The following is a 16,756-nucleotide window of genomic DNA, read 5'->3' as shown; positions in this document are numbered from 1 at the left end:
TGACCATTACCCTCTGGATGAAAGCACCCAACCAATTCCTCATCCACTGAGAAACCAACTTATCAAATCTGTATCTCTCCAATTTAGAGAGAAGGATGCTGTGTGGTATCATGCCAATGGTCATGAAGTCTAGGTAGATGACATTGGTAGCTCTTCCCTTGTCCATGGATGTAGTCACTCCATCAGAGACTCCATCACTGCATTTTTTTCAGAGAAAGAATTATTTCCATGAGAAAAATACAATGGTTGAAACCATAGAAGATAACATGAACTTTCACATCAAAAATAAGTTTAGTTTTGGGGGGTTTTTTAATAGGTAAAGTATATAGGACAAGATATATTTTGGAATGAAAATTATGTCAAGAGAAGCATTTTCATAAGCGTATCAAGAAAATAATTTTAGGATTGATTTATATTATTAGCTGAAAATATTTCTTGTGCTTTGGAGTCATATAGCTAAGGCATTTACAGAATTTGCAATACAAGAAATAAGTCAACATTATAATTTCTTTAAATAGAAATTCTAATTAAAACATATATATTGAACTGATGTGGGAAAAAAAATACACCTTTTTGATTCTCTTTAATCATCTGTTGCTGGTTTAGACATACTATGTAAATTTGGACACATATAACTTTAGAGATACAGACTTAAATGCATTATTGCATATAGCCATATGCAATTCATGTAATTTTTTAAATGCTTCCAGGAAGTGTATTTATGTGGTAAATGGAGTATTTGTTTGCATTTTCCCTCCTATGAAGCAAAGACTCTGTGACCTTGTCAAACTGTTATTACAGGTTAAAGCGTAAACATCTCTTGAAGCTGCACATGCAAATCTGTCCTTATGGCCTAGAAAAACCCACAGGATTAACATGACTCATTAAATAAATATATTTTATAGCAAAGAAGTTAATAAAACCAATACAGCCTCTGCTGTACTACCATCAAGTCATTCATATTTCCACAACTAATTGCTTCCCCTATTATAAGTGCTTTATATGTTTGATGACTTTTTTAGTCAACTTCTCAAGCAAAACCAGGTGGACCTGACAGAACACCACTGGTCTGTAAACAGCTGATACAACAATGATGCAACAGGACTCAGCTTCCTCCCCATATAGAAAGACATTTAACTAATATCACCAAATCACTAATCTCCGTGATGAATGACAGAGAGAAACAAAGAGAGAAAGAGAGAGGTAGGAATGTTTTATATTGGAACAATAACCATCTCATCAACCCTAACATTTTCCTTGCATTATTATATGTTCTTTTAATATAATTTTAAGATCAAAACCAACGAACAGCAACATGATTGTGTCTGGCTTGAATATTTCTCCTTGTGAAAAAGTGCCAGATGAAAAGTCCCGTGAAACGTGCCAAGAATAAGGCAGATTACAGAAATAACAGAAGTGAGTAGCCCATTTCAACTTAAACTACTAGGCTTCTTTTCACCATCATCAGTGTGGATGTTTACTGAGCGTGTCTTTCCCGGTGAAGAAACAAGATGGTATATGGGTATCATTTGTTGTTAATTTTCATCCAATATCCACAGTTCATCCTCTGTTTTTCTGTGGTCTGAGGTAAGATATTCACAAAGAATAAATACACTGACACAAGTCCAAAGTTTTTAACCACATCTGAAATGCAAGACATACAAAGAGCAAAACGAAATCATCTACTGCCTACCACTCAAGTGCCCCACTGTAAAAGTGACACTTTGACTCCGCCATTTTAAAACCCTCCCAACTTATAATTTCCAAAGAAAGCAAATCAATGAATGAAGTGTTGCTGATCAGTGGTGGTGCTGGCAGGGTGACATTCCCACCAGGAATTATCCCACCAGGAGCCTTGCAAGCAGAACACACGGAGCTGTGGCGGGAGGGGCTCCATGGCAGCTCACACCCTCCTACTCTCCCTCAACCCTGCCACCTCCCTATCTCTGGACCCACTGCTGGCCTCTCATCCCTGTGTGGTTTCATCCCCAGGCACGGGGCAGAGGGGCTGGGTGTTGTGATGGCACGGTGTCATTTGGGTTGGGTGACAGCCAGTTCTCTGCAGACAGCGCTGTCAGAGAATCACAGACTTCTACATGTAAGAGTGAAATTAACTTCTGTTAGTCTGACATTTTCAGCAATCAATACTCACAGGGTCCTTGTCTCTGGGATCAAAATTCATAAATCAAAAGCAGAAAGCATGAAATAAGGTATTTGATATATCCATTAACTGAAGTGGAAGTGTACTTGTGTCACAGTGTTTTAAAGACTACAGTAGCACTGGCAAAAGGGGGAGAAATCTAACAAACACATTAAGTGAAGTGCTGGCTGGTGTTTGTTTGAATATATGGGTCAATCTCAATAGCTGAAGGCTTTATGTCTAGGCAGCAGTCAAGTTGGCTTCCCTGGACTCCACATTGCACACGATCCTTTCAGGAGGCAGAAATCCACCCTCTAAACATTTTCTGAGGGCAGTCTTCCTACTCCAGAACAATCCACACTTAAGGTAAAACTGCACTACAAAATTAAGTTGTAAGTGCAAACTTACATTGGGCAGCAATGTTGTGACTGGAAGAAGCATAATTTATTTTGGAATTTAAGAGCATGATTAGTCAAAATTTTTATAAATTAATCTCATAAATAGTTGTATTTTTTTTTATTTTACATGATTTTTCATGCCCAAAGAAGGACCTCTAGCTGCTTCTAAATTGTATTTTCAAGCCTCTTGAGGCTTTTTCAATAAAGGAGTAAATGCCTGCAACAGGAAAGAACACTTCAAAGATCATGCAATACTGAAATATAAAAACTTAGTAATTTAAGCTTCCCATTTTAGTGTTCTATTTGTTAACAGATGATCTTTTACTTCATTTCTTTTAATTAAAAAAATAACTAAAATATGACAAGTGAAATGGGAATTTATTTTTTTATACAGCAAAATTACACTGTTAAACCAAATAGCAAGTTTTCATTATAAATGGCTTAAATTTTGTTATTCCTTTTGAACAAAATATTCTTCTAGCTCTTTGATTCTATCAATACCTCCTTTTAATAAGCTTTCTTTATACTTCAAAATGGAAGGTTCAAGTTGTCTTTTTTATTTGAGGGCACATCTTATACTATATGCTGACAAAACAAAACCTTACATAGAATTACAACACTGAGTCTGTTTAAATTAAAACAACTGTATAGTACTGAAGAATATTTCACCAATTGTCAATGTATGTTTTCTGCTGAATTCTATAGTATAGTACCAAGAAAATTTCTATTTGGCAGCAGCGATCACTAAAACCAAAACATGTCCTGCATTTTCTTATATGAATTTCTCTATTGTGTTGAAGATACAAGTTAGACAAGATAGATGCCTATGGTTAATGTGGATGCTAAGACCTTTGTAAAAATGAGGAGGAAAAGTGGAAAGTCCTACTGTAAGGAGGAGTGCTGCAGAACTCTCAGAGCATTTGTCATTGAACAGCAAGATTAATTAAGGAATGAGAAGATTCAGGATGAGTGTGTGACTCTATGATATAGAGGGAGTCTCGCCTCCATTTCAGAATCTCAGAGTGAGTTATCTTCCATTTTGTTCTAGAGTTCTAGTTCTAGTGAGTTATCTTCCATTCTGTTCCATTTCACTTAAAATTCCTGCTAAAGATAAAGGTTTAGGGTTTTGATTTGGGATTTTCTTCTGTCTTTTTTTAGAAAGCAAATAAACTTATCTGATATCCAGCCATATTTCTCAGAATCTCTTCACTTTCCCTTTCTTTTTTTCGACTCCTACGTTTTTTGAGCAGCTTTATGCCTCTGCCATGCCAGACAGCAGCTCCATGTATCTACTCTTTCTTCACTCCTGCTTCCAGTGCTCTCATCACAGTTGCTGTGCTTTTGGTCAGAACAGACAAAGTGAACCAACAGGAGAAAACAGTTGCCCTCTCTAAAGACTTGTATTTCATTACTCTTAATTGCTCCTTATAGCTTCCCTAAAATTGAAATGTAATATGCTGGTTCCTTGGAAATAAATAAAGTTACAAAAATATTCTTTCATTTGTATTTCACCATACACAGATGTTTAAAAACACACAAGAGGGTGAATTGTGCCTTTGCTATACATTTGCTTTCTAACCTGAAACAAAGGACCATTGTGGACCATTATTTCAGCAACTGCAGTATTCCATAGCAAGGTGCAGGGGTTACATCAATACCAAAATAGGGATATTTAGTCACTTAGGACAAGACTGTTTTGTTTTCTTGTAAGTGCACAAGTAAATGATACTGCATTGTGACTTTTGAATTGTCTAGAATTTCACAAAGCATGTTAATACCTTATGAGTATGGTAGTCACTAGCCCATAGTCTAGTGAAACAGACAGCCCTTTATTTTCTTTACTTTTCTGGGAATGGCCTTTCAAAAGATGAACAGATGTGCATCTTTGCACAAGCAAAACCAAACTGCAAAGGTAATACTAATCTTTCTCTAAAAACCCACTATATTCTATGTCTTTGAAGGTGGGAGAATGCCAGATAGACTCTAGGAAGCATCTGCAGTACCACTTTGCATCCTGCCCCAGCCCACAGTGTTGTTACCAATCTGCAAGTTCTTACCAGAGACATCAGGATTTGTGATGTTTAATTACCTTTATACATATATAGGGTTCATAGTTCTAGCAGTGATGAGAAACCACAAAGTGGACATTTCCTACTGTGCATGAAGGTAATAAAAGGCAGTTCTTGCCTCTTCCTTCTATTCCTAATTGAGTGGCTGACAAGTGTGATGGCAGACTATTAAAAGATTATAACAATAAAGTATTCTAAGCTAGCAAAATAAAAGTAGATGGGAGTCTGCAACCTAGATGTTGCTGTTGCAAGTATTTAAACTCATTATGTGTTCCAGCCTCAGGCTCAAGCAGAAAGATGAGAAGTTGGTAAAGCATGAGAACTATTTGCAAACATTTTAAGTACTGCGGTGACAGTCCTGGATTTGAATAAAAAGCTGTGACAGAGCTGTATGAGAGCTTTAAACTGCTGGTATGACAAGCAAGAGAGGAGCTGCTCTTACCTGCTAAACTGGTATCTAACACAGATTGGTAATATCAGCAAAAGGCTTAGTCCCTCTAATTACAGCCTTCTCTCTATTTAACATCTATTCTAACAAATCATGCCTTATAGCCACATGCCAAAGAAGAACTTATTGGAAGTGAACATAACAAAAAAGCAAAAAAAAGCAAAAGCAAAAAAAAAAGCAAAAAAAGAAGCAAGTTTTAATGTGCACCAGTTGTTTGATTCAGTTCCCTAAATTGAGACATAAATCTTACACATAAAAAAAAAGGACAACAGAGAGCAGCGCAACCCAGGAATGTTTTGGGAGCAGAAGAGGAAACTCTCCTGTTGGAAGATCTTTTGCCTGTGCCTAAATATTACCACAAAACTATGATATTTTTTGTGCATAAAACCACATGATTAGGGGTACTCTTGCTCTTGATGAGAATTCTAAGCTCTTCTTTGCATCCACATCTTACTTTGTGGTTACTATGATCTAGGTCTTGAGTGCCTGAATAGAGTGCCAGAGCTCACATGCAGGACTCTCCACCAATGCTTCTGACTTTCATGCATGGACATAGTGTAGCATAAGGCAGTTTAGAAATTAAAAAAAAATTTAAATCAAGTGCATCTTACTTTACAAAGCCTTAACGGCATACTAATCAAACTTAATGTTTCAGTAAGAAATGGGAATAAATTTGTGCTTGCAGTTTTCTCACTATGCTTATCTTAATAACTATATGCTGACTTAATATTTATTCCTTTAGGTAGTGTAATGTTTTGAAGGCTTTTGCCAACCTGTAGTTGGATATTTCTTTCAGCTGATACCCCATGAACTACCTGAGCACATTTAAATGCCATCCAGCACATAGCAAACACTGATTTCCTGCTAGGAGGTAAAGGAGCTGCAGCAGCTACACTGCATTATTGTACCATAGTGGCAGGCTGCCAATATGTTCATTTGCTTTTGTAATTTCTGTCACTTCTGTAAAAGAGTAACAATCATGTGTCATTAGAATCAAATATTTTGATAAAATCTCACATGTTTATCCAAGACAGTTTTATAATGTTCTCAGAAATTCTGTGATGAAACGATCCTCTATTACACAGAGTAAAAAAAATAAACACAGAATAAAGACTTGCTTGTATATTTACTTATAAGCTTTTTGTCTATGATTGGGAAAGATTGTTGGTTACAAATAACAATCAAAATACTGTGTGGTACTTCATGGTATTTTTGCATGGTTGGAAGACTGTTCTAGTTAAGTCACGCCTTTTTTTACAGAAAATAAGTGTTTCAAAATAGCAAATCTTTTGAGCCAAGGCCGATGTAGACTTTTTAATAAAATGACAACTTTCAGTTCCCTTGTAGACCTGCAACAATGCAATTGCCTAGAAAGGCTGCTGTTGTTACAGCTGCTATGTAGATAATGAGTGAGTGTGACACAAGATACTAGGGGAGTGGAAAACAAGGGGTCCTTGGCAGAGTCCCCATGTTCTCCCCAGCAGAGCTAGAGACACTGCTTTGTGAAAACACTTTTCAAGATTTAATCAAAAGTTGGAGGTAATCTGCCTATGATTACTCTTGAATAAACATGACCTCAATTTTCTGAAAGTGTGCAAGTGTTTCAGCAGAATTAGTTTAAAATAGCAAATATTATCTATGTTTATTTGGATTCCACGACAAATAGAGATACCAAGTGAAATGTAAGTAAATTTTCTACCTGTGCCATTTCAATGTTTTCCTCATCTCTACAGGGGAATTTTGACAGCACCTAGTGGAGTCTGCATATGATGGACTGCTTTTAAGCACAGAAAGGAGACTGGATACTTGGGCAGTATTCTCCTGGCTCTTGCTGCACTATCATTCATCAGTATGTGATGGCACATGGCAAGCATGCCAACCCATCCTTTATCACTTTCATCTCCTTTAATTAAGCTGGAGTACAGTAAACAGTGTGCATACAGTTCTGAAGCACAACTCGCTTGCACAATTATTTCATTGTTATACATGCAATTATTATAAATGTTAATTGGTTTACAGCTAAGCAAGCCTAGAAAACTTAACCACCACCCCCTGTTCATATTCTTTACCTTTTCCCTACTGTAGGGTCTATGCCTTTAACACATAAATCATAAATTTAATCCTAAGGCTGTAAATAATTCAGTTTTTTTTAAAGAAAGCTTTATTTTTCAGTCAAAAGGTACCTAAGCATCTTAGAACCATAACATATTTCTTAGTCTTTGGTGTGTGGATGCAAGAGTACTTTAAAGCATGATCTTCAGGTCACAGCAGCTGCAGCAGCAGATCATCTCAGCAGCAACTTGCAAGGACCTTGCTTAAGGGTGCCTCTTTGAAGCACACCATGTGTGCTGTCACTGCATCCATTTTCTTTCTGCAGGATAAGTTTGCCACCATATGGAAACCGTGTGGATTACTCAGTGGAGGTCAGGCTAACATTAAAAAAAATCTAGTGTAACTAGATTTTCTATGTAATTGCAAGTTCAATAGAAAATTCACAGTACGACGACAGGAGAGGAAACATGGCTCTTTGTGAACCCTTCTTTTTGCTTAATACCAGGTTGAGCCACTTATTCAAGGCTGATTCATATATGGATATTAGCTAACCATTTTTATGTAAAGGCCAATCAGAAAGTACACACGCTGAAAAAGTTAAATGTGGATACAAAATTGGTGTTTTGGTTTGGGTTTTTCCCCACTTGCATTGAAAGGACAGATCGGATTCCAATTCTAATAATACTGCTTAAATAACACCATTTTATTTAAGGCAGTAACACCAGATTTACAGAAGGGTAATCTAATTCCAACTTACTTACCCTAGAGTGCTCAATATTTTCCACACAAACAATTTAAGAAGTTGTTTGGCACTTGGATTTCAAATATATTACTTCTAGAGGCAAGACACAAGAATTACAATCACAATTAATGGCATGTCAATACTTCTTAAAGAAAAATATTGATGTCCAATGGGTAACCAGGCACTTACTAGATACTTGGATCATCTTTCAATGAGTGCCATCCATCTAAACTGGGTATTCAAATTACTCTAAAGTTTTGGAGACGAGAGTGGGGGAAAAATATGGAGAATGACAACTATATCAAACAGAATAGGCAAACTAGTGTATCCTGAGGACAATACCTTTAGAAAGAAACTCTCATGACTGATAAAAATGGCAAAAGTCCAGGTTTTCAAATGAATGGACAATGATGAATGAGAAGACAAGTATCTTAACTTTTCTTTTTTTCCTCAAAAATTTCCAAAACCTCAGTAACCTGTTTTCCTCACTCTGTATCAACATGTAAAATATAGCTGTTTCCATAAATAGCATATACATGTAATCATTTTCAGTGCTTTCCTGTATGATTTCAAAGCATTTTGCTATCAAATTTTCACAAATGAAGAATAACACTTGATTAGATTTATCAAAACTTATTGTTTTGATTTACAAACAGAGATGAGAAGCCTTTAAAAAGCTGGTTCTCACTCTAAAGCTTTTGAAAACTGGTCAGTGGCTTCTGCGTGCTTTAATCTCTTTTATGTCAGTGACATAAAACTTTTATTCCCCAAAAAAGTACCAATAGTTAGGCCAATATATAAGCAAGTTCTTCCATATACCTGTGGCAGAGGGTAAAAAGCACCAGCTACTCACATAATCAATATATATTTCTCTGTATGTTATCACACACATTTCTATACCCAAAGTTTCATTCCTAGAGCATCATAATGGAGTCACACAATCCACTATTTGTTTGGATTGTTTTTTTAAGTTCATGCAGAGAATGTTTTGATGCACGGAGACTATCAGAGGGCAATAGAATTTTCCAAGGAACTTACGAAATAGTGTGATCATAAAACTAAAATATGAGATAGGAGATAGTGAATGGTATAATTATGACATACATTACGATATACATTAAGCTCCTAATTACAGCAAGCTTTGCCTTTTAAAATAATAAAGATGGTAAAAAGGCTTCTGAAAATTTTACCATTTCATAGGCTTTTTTCTCATGAAACCTTGGATGCAAATGATTCTGATTATAAAATATTTTTTTCAGAAAACAAGAAATTCCCACCATGTATTTTTCAGTCACATTTTTAAAAATTATTTTCATCTTGGTCTAAAGACATTTCATAAAATAATATCTAAAAGTATCTTTAAGGCATAGAAAGCAATGAAACCTCTAGACATTTTGCAGTTATTTTTTTCCCTACTAATTTTCTATTTCTGAAAAAAAATAATATCCTTCACTCCTTCAATGGAAGATTTCTTCATTTAAAGGGAAGATTTTTGCCTTGAAGGGAATAGTAATGCTTTTCAATTTTAACATGGTAGCTAATTGTCACATTATAATTTCTATGGAATTCAATTTGACTTTACTATTAATATTTAATTAATTAAGACTAATTTAATTGTAATGAACACCAAAGCATTTAATGATGATTGGTTTTTTATTTTTTAGAAAGAATCCATATTAAATATTCTAATTTTCTGAGAATTGCTGTTGACAACTTCAATTTTGTTTTATTTGTATATCAGGCAAAAAAAATACCTTGAGGGATACTTCCTACATCACTTGAAAACCTCATTAATGTGCAATGTCAGTTTTGTTTTAAAACTTGTCTAGCTTTACCAAAATTATCACTATTTCCCTAGATTTGAATTTCCATGGAAGAATAAAAAAACTTCCCTGTGGAAAGCAAACAAACAAGAATTCTCTTCCTCTTGGTAGAAAGTGGGGGTGGGAGGAAGCTCTGCAAAACGTGAACAAAAAATCTAGGACAAAATTTAAGAGGAAATTATTTCAGAAATCATATTTTGCCACGAAACCAAATTTTGTAGGGTCACGATCCTGAAAGAGGACCTATAACTCTTTTACATGCAACTTGCCTTATTTTATATCTGGATTTCAGCAAGGTCTGCAGCACTGGGAATCACTCTGCTCTTGTGCTCATAGGATCTTTAGTCATCAATGTTTTAAATACAGTAAAAAGAAAAGGAAGAAAGCTAAACCAAATCAAACATTAAAAAAAAAAAACAAGTGAGCTGTGGCAGGAATCCTCTTTCAGCACTGGCCACAAGATATAGGAACAAAATCACACTAGGAATTATTCAGCACTACTGACTCTGTGTGTGCATAGTCTTGCTGAGAGAGGGGCTTTCTCCTTTTAGAGAGGACTGCAGGGTCTCTCTTCAGTCCTTAAAAAATCAGTGAGAAGAAGAAAGAAGACCCTCAGTGCCCACTCCCCATCACTGCTGCATGACTAGCAATCTCTTTGGTGGCCCCACAGAGTTGTCTGTGGTTGTTCATTGATCATTCTGAAGGCTGCAAATGAAAGTCTACACACTTCCTGGGTTTATTATGTCCACCTTTTCTCCAAAAAAAAAAAAGCAGATTCCTCTCTTCCTCAAAGAGAATCCACTGTCTGGGGGAGGAAGGTGGGAAGTGAACATCATAGATATCTTTACTACTGCTGTTAAACAACTCACAAGAGCCTCAAAGACCTTTAAGTATGCCATGGTTCTTCTAGAGCAATTTGTAATTGCAAATGAATTCCAACATACAATTCCAATATACACAGAGGTATTCTTACCTGTGTTATGAGTGATACGTTTTACACATTTTTGCATATTTATTGAATATTTTTATTAGGATCAGTACCACATAGCAGCATAGCATTTGGGAAAAACTGTGAAGATTAGTAACTATTCATTCATGCAATTATTTGCTACCAGATAAATGAGCTGGTGATAACTGAATATGAACCGACCACTTTTAAAGGTGATTACAAACTCTAAAAAGACTACAAGAATACTCTTACATAGGCAAAATATCCTTCCAAAAAGACACTAAAAATTCTGTGCTTTCTTGGCTTAATCTTTATTTATCATAACTTCCCTGAGGAAAAAAATTTTGTGAAACATTATTTATTGATTGCCTTAAGTGCACTTCTTAGAGTGTGATAGCACAGCTTGACCATATCTATTCACAAAAAGTAATGTAAGCAGATGCTTACCTCAAAACCTATCTTTATTATTTATGCAATTAAGTGTGTGCCTGCATAAAGGTCCGTGCATACGAGTAGTAATATTATACCATCCTGACGTGGGTTTCATTGCCGTATAATTGAAGCCCATATTAAATTTACAAAGGTTACAAAACCATTAGCACTGATAGCTTTTAAGGAGTAAATGTTCACCATGACTCATACTTGGTTCATTTGTGCCATTTGGAAATTAAGTATTCTTAATTGCTCTAATGCACCGCAAGTTCCAGCGCTTCTCAGAGACGGAGGCACGTAAATTCCCTGTAATTTGAGTAAAGTATTCTAATTGATTAATTGAGTTTTCTTGTAAGATTGCACAAGAGTTTTAGATGCAAGAAGGTTATCCTTGTTCTATGTAGCATAAAAATGCTTAAGCCTGCAATATAAAGTAATGTTATCGGTGCTGAGTGTAAGTACACAGCAACAGAGACTAAATGAGATGACAGTTTTTACTGGCAACAAGTGGCTTGTACTTTACATCAAACATGCACTATGGGAGGTGAGAGGAGATAAAAGCTTTTTTTTAATGCCATTTAACATTTGCTGTCAACCTTGTTCCCTGTGCTGCCTATCATTTATACAATCAATTTTTGTTTTGTTTTTGTTTTACTTTCTGTAATACTTCTCACCTCATAAAAACAAGGAGCCAGAAAATCCTGACACAAGCAAAAAATGCTAAGGAGATTCATCAGTGTTAGATAGACTTCAAAACTAGGGGACAGAAGAGTGAGGAAAAAAAGACAGGCAGAGAGGAAAAAAGCCTGCAACCAGAAAACCCAAACTAAACAAACAAAAAACCAACAAAGGAATAGAGAAATCAAAACAACCTGCGAACCAAAATTAAAACAAAACCAAAAATCAAGCCCTAAAGTTGTTTGGGATTTTTCTTAAAAAGCATACTGAATAATCAAGTTAGGAAAGTAAAATATCAGCAAATCCATGCTGTCAGCAGCTGATTTAACTGACACAAACCCAGGCTAGTTTCTGGATCACCCCTAAAATTCTCTTATTATGGAGAGCTGCTTAATCATGCTTTGGAAGGTAGGAGATAAAATGCACCCATAGACCCTGGAAAATCGTTTCATATGTCAAAATAAACCAGACTGAATATTTAGCGATTTTTGATAGGACTTTTCTTACCAGTTTTTGTTGTTCTTTTTAGAAAAGAGGTGAATTGCTTTTGGATTTTGAGGTAAGGACCATTAATATTTCCTGCACATCACAGGCCATTATAAACTTCCCATTAGATAGAAGGTTCACATAAAAATATTAAGCTATGAGTAAAGCTTTCAAAGACATAGCCATCAATAGAAAAAGTTCATATTTTGTCTGTGTTTTAGCTGAAATGTGACTTTACATGTAAATAAAAGTTTGTTTGACAGCATTTGTAGCCTTTTCTCACATTAAGAAGACGTTAAAATATCTGCAGCTCCCCTTGGAACTACTGATATGTTGTTCTGAAAGTTTCATCCATCTTAGGCAAATTTCAGAGGTCTAGAATGATCTCAGAGAACATCTTTTCTCCACCCTCCCACTTCTGTCCTTTCTTTCCTCTCCAAAGGCTTTAATTCCCTCAGAACCATGCTGAAAATGCTCTTCTAACAGGAAATCATCCCTCTTTTAGAGGAGGGAAGTTGATTAGCTACTTTCTCTGAGCTTTTGAAGGCACTAAGGTTGAAGGGGACTAAATGCAATACTCAGTTTTCCCATCCTGCTGAATGAGGGACCAAAATTGGGCATACTCACAGAGTGGAAGGAGGATAAACCTTTTCCCTTTTCCACCTCCTGGCAATCCTGAGTCTCAGAGAAGCCTCTCATTCCCCTCCATTCACTATTTCAGCTAGGGAGGTGATGGAGACATACACAAAGGTGTCCCTACTCACTTACTCTGTATGAACAATTGCGCTGCAAAATTGCTCGAATTGGTATTATAAAATGTCAGAACTTCCTGCCGAGACCAACATTTGCTTGGTAAAGCATTTATCTGACTCTTCATGATGTATTTGTAAAGCACTGCCTATTTAAAGGAATTAGATTTTTTGGAAGTTCAAAAAGCACCCAGAGACTGAGTTCAAGGGTGTTTATTGCAGAATTCAAGGTTGGGCTTCTGCTGTATGAGCCTGGCAAAGCCTTCACTTGAGCTAACAGATTATTTGAATTAAAGATGTTCAGCTGATACTTGCTTTGTTGGTAAATTTGAATTTTCTCTTCTTTTCCACTGCTTCATTTTTGTTGTTTGCTTTTTGTAGCATCTCTTAAAAAATACACACTTCCCTCTCTTCACATGGAGTTTATTCCTAACAATGCCTGCCTCTCTGTCACACCAGCTCACAATTTGTATCACCCAATACACTAAGGGCCACAATTCATTTCAGTCATGGTTCAAAGCTAGCCTGAAATAATCACGAAGTGACACTGTGAAATTACTGTAAAAAATTGTGCGGCAGTGTCATGACATTTTATAATTGAGACCTCTAGTACTCATAGCTCTATCAAAGCCCATAAGGAGGAGGCAAAAAAATTGTGTTTTGACAGACGCAGCAGCTTGAGATGTGCAAGTAAGATTGTATAAAGTCAGCCATGTAGAAAGTTATCGGATGTTCCAGTTTGTGCCCCCATGAAATTGGCACAAATCATCTGGATTTGACTTCAGGAAGGTGGTTAGGAGTAACATGAGAGAGTAAACAAGGAGCTAATGGCCATTCAATGACTTAACCTATGTCACAAGGCAACTAACGTGTCAGCAAAGAATCAAATAAAGATGAATGAGCTTATTAGAGGACCATGCATTGCCTCATTGGGCCCAATTTAATTAAACAGAGAAACTGTTCATACAGAAAGATTAATAAAGCAACCGCATACAGTAAGTGCTGTAAGAGTAAATGAGAGAAACATGCAAACACTGTTACAGGCAGCTACTATGTAATGTTTTCTCTCATAATACTGATGAATAACATGAGAAGACCAGAATAATTTGACCAGTTGTATGCCTCTGGCCACTGAAGGTCTGAACTTTCATATGATTCATAAGAGCTGAAGATGCTGCATTTATGAACTAGTTATCTGGTGACAAATAGAAATTTTGCTCGTTTGCCTACTCTGGAGTTTTCTATGAGTGTGTGAAATAGGTTACCCTGTTTGGAGAATGAGTCTAGCATAACTCTCAAAGGAAATGTTGTTGCATGAAGTCACTTCCCATATGTCAGAATATTTCTCTGGATAAGAAAAACCTTTTGCTTTGGTCACAGAGGAGTCAAAAAATGCAAATACATTTCATTTACCAGGGAAAAAGTCTCATATAAAGAGAACTTGGAGCAACCAGCCTAGCAAATAATTTGCTGTTAAGAAATGTGGATAGAAGAAGAGGAAGGTAAAAGAAATAAGATGTAAAATAAAGCAGGTTTATTTAGAAAAACAAAAAGTTAAGGTAGTAGTGCTTCATTTCTGGGTTGTGAATGACACTTCATGGTTAGGTACTCTCAGTTTGACACTATCAGTTTTATATTCTGTATCACCATATTTCACTGCAAGGCAATGCAGTCTAACAAAAGTACTGCATCCACCATCACACACAGGAACTGCTATTAATGATCCAAATAATAACAGCAGCAGCACCTTGCATGTCAGTTTTTAATTAGAACAAAAGCAGCGTGTTCAAGAGATAACAACAGGTTTCTTCAGTTTTCCACACTGCTGTCACAGCCTTTTCTTTGGGCCTAAGCAACAGAAAAATCAAATTGTAAGCACACCACTGCCAACACCCTCTGAAATTTGACAGAAGTTTTTTTCTTCACTTTTCCTAGGTATACTTGGCTTCGTGAGTAAAAGTATGTAGCACAGAAAATACCACAAATACACATCACTGAAAAGTTCTATAATAACTGCAAATCAGAAGAAACTAATATAAAAGGGAAAAAAACCCAAACAAGACTTGAATTATGGTTAATAAATCATACATTGTATTTAAATGTGCAACATTAAGGCTACAAAGACTTCAAAGTACTTAACTTCATTATCAGCCAGAACTTTTTACACTGAAATTTTAGGACTGTGAGGACATCTATTTACCCTGTAAGGTTGCAGAAAGTGGTGGCCTGCATCAGATGTTACAATACAGGACTTGTAGCTACTTTTTTCTACCAAGAAGACTGGCATGGGGAGGTGAGCAAGGAAGGCCAGAACAGGTCCAGCAGCCCGCAGAGCAAACTTCCTGTGGGTTTGTACGAGTTACTCTTGAATGCTGCTCATCCAGAGGGAAGTGGCTGGGAGAGTCTCTAGGAGAAAAAATTGGAGTGCATCTCTACCATCACTTTGGAGACAAAGAGAACTTGCCTCCCAGAGGAAGCACAGAAACAGAGTTGGAAAAGCCTCCACAACATAGTGTTTTAAAATTGTACCTCAGGTCTCTTCTGCATATTTACAAGAAGTCAGAACTTATGTCCCCTCTCCGAGGCTCCTCTTACATTTCAGTTTACAAAAAAAAAGTCATCTCCTGTTATCTTTAATGGTGCATCAGCATGTGCATGAATAAATTGAATTCAGACAAATAGAGGTATTTTTAGCCAGGACTGTTCCCTCAAGAAACATGTTTGAGATAGATTTTTGGCTGCCTGCAATTTTGCCCTACTGTTCAAATGGCACAATGCCTGCTTTCTGGCTGGTCAGAGCTTGGGGCATAATTGTCAAACCAACAGTGGTTTAGATGTGTAGTCTCACTACAGTAGGAATATATTATTTTCCTAGATGTGGAAATTCTTTCCTTTTGCATCACTGAACAGTGCAACCACCCATTTCTTTTAGCATGAAGCAGGTGAATATTTTTTTTAAAGAAAAAGAAAAAAGAAAAGATTAAAAAAAAATGGAAAATGGTGAACTAATTTAAAAAAACCCCAACACTAGGAGACTACTACCTGATGAAAATAGTGTGGACTTTTTAACAAGAAGTCCCTCAGCATCCATAAAGTTGCTGGCAATTCTTTTAGAGGAAGAGTCTGAAAGTTGTTAGTCACTAGTGACAAGTGTAAAGGAAACGGAGGAAGGAGAAGCAGTTATATACAACTTTCTTATGCTTAATGCTGAGGTGAGATGTTCATAATATGATTATACTATGTATTTTGCAATATTTTATTTATTCCTGTCAAATATTCAAATTATGTGACAGTAAAAGAGAATAAAACAACTTCTAATCAGCTTCCTGTTCTTGATACTAAACAAAAACCATGCAATTATTCTTTTGACTTTTGTGGACAGAAATCTGGAAATTTGGTACAATCATATCAGTAAGAACAGTAGACTTGCAGATGTTCTTTCAAGAAATTGCAGTTAGCATGGTGTTATCACGATGTCTTTGAAAATCTATTTCCTCTGTGTTCTCATGGCTCACTGTTCTTTTAGTGAATACTCCATTTAGTCATTAGTGCTTCATCAGTTTCCAGACATAGGTGCAGCAAGAATATTAATTTCATTTTCCTTGGTGAGCCTTGAGAAAGAAAGAAACGTGAGATGAACTGTCTCCTACCTGAGCATTGATATAATTCCATCTCTATAGAACTCAAGTCAGCTAAGTCTTCTGGAGACAACCAAAACTTTAAAAGTTGGCTCTCTAACTTCTGCAGTTCCCCCTAGAGACCTATCTCACTCTCACAAGCATGCACTTGC

The sequence above is a fragment of the Calypte anna genome, chromosome 2 (genome assembly GCF_003957555.1).
Source record: "Calypte anna isolate BGI_N300 chromosome 2, bCalAnn1_v1.p, whole genome shotgun sequence".
NCBI classification, from domain to species: domain Eukaryota; kingdom Metazoa; phylum Chordata; class Aves; order Apodiformes; family Trochilidae; genus Calypte; species Calypte anna.
The sequence above is the reverse complement of the archived record's forward strand: the minus strand, read 5'-3'. Positions refer to the sequence as shown.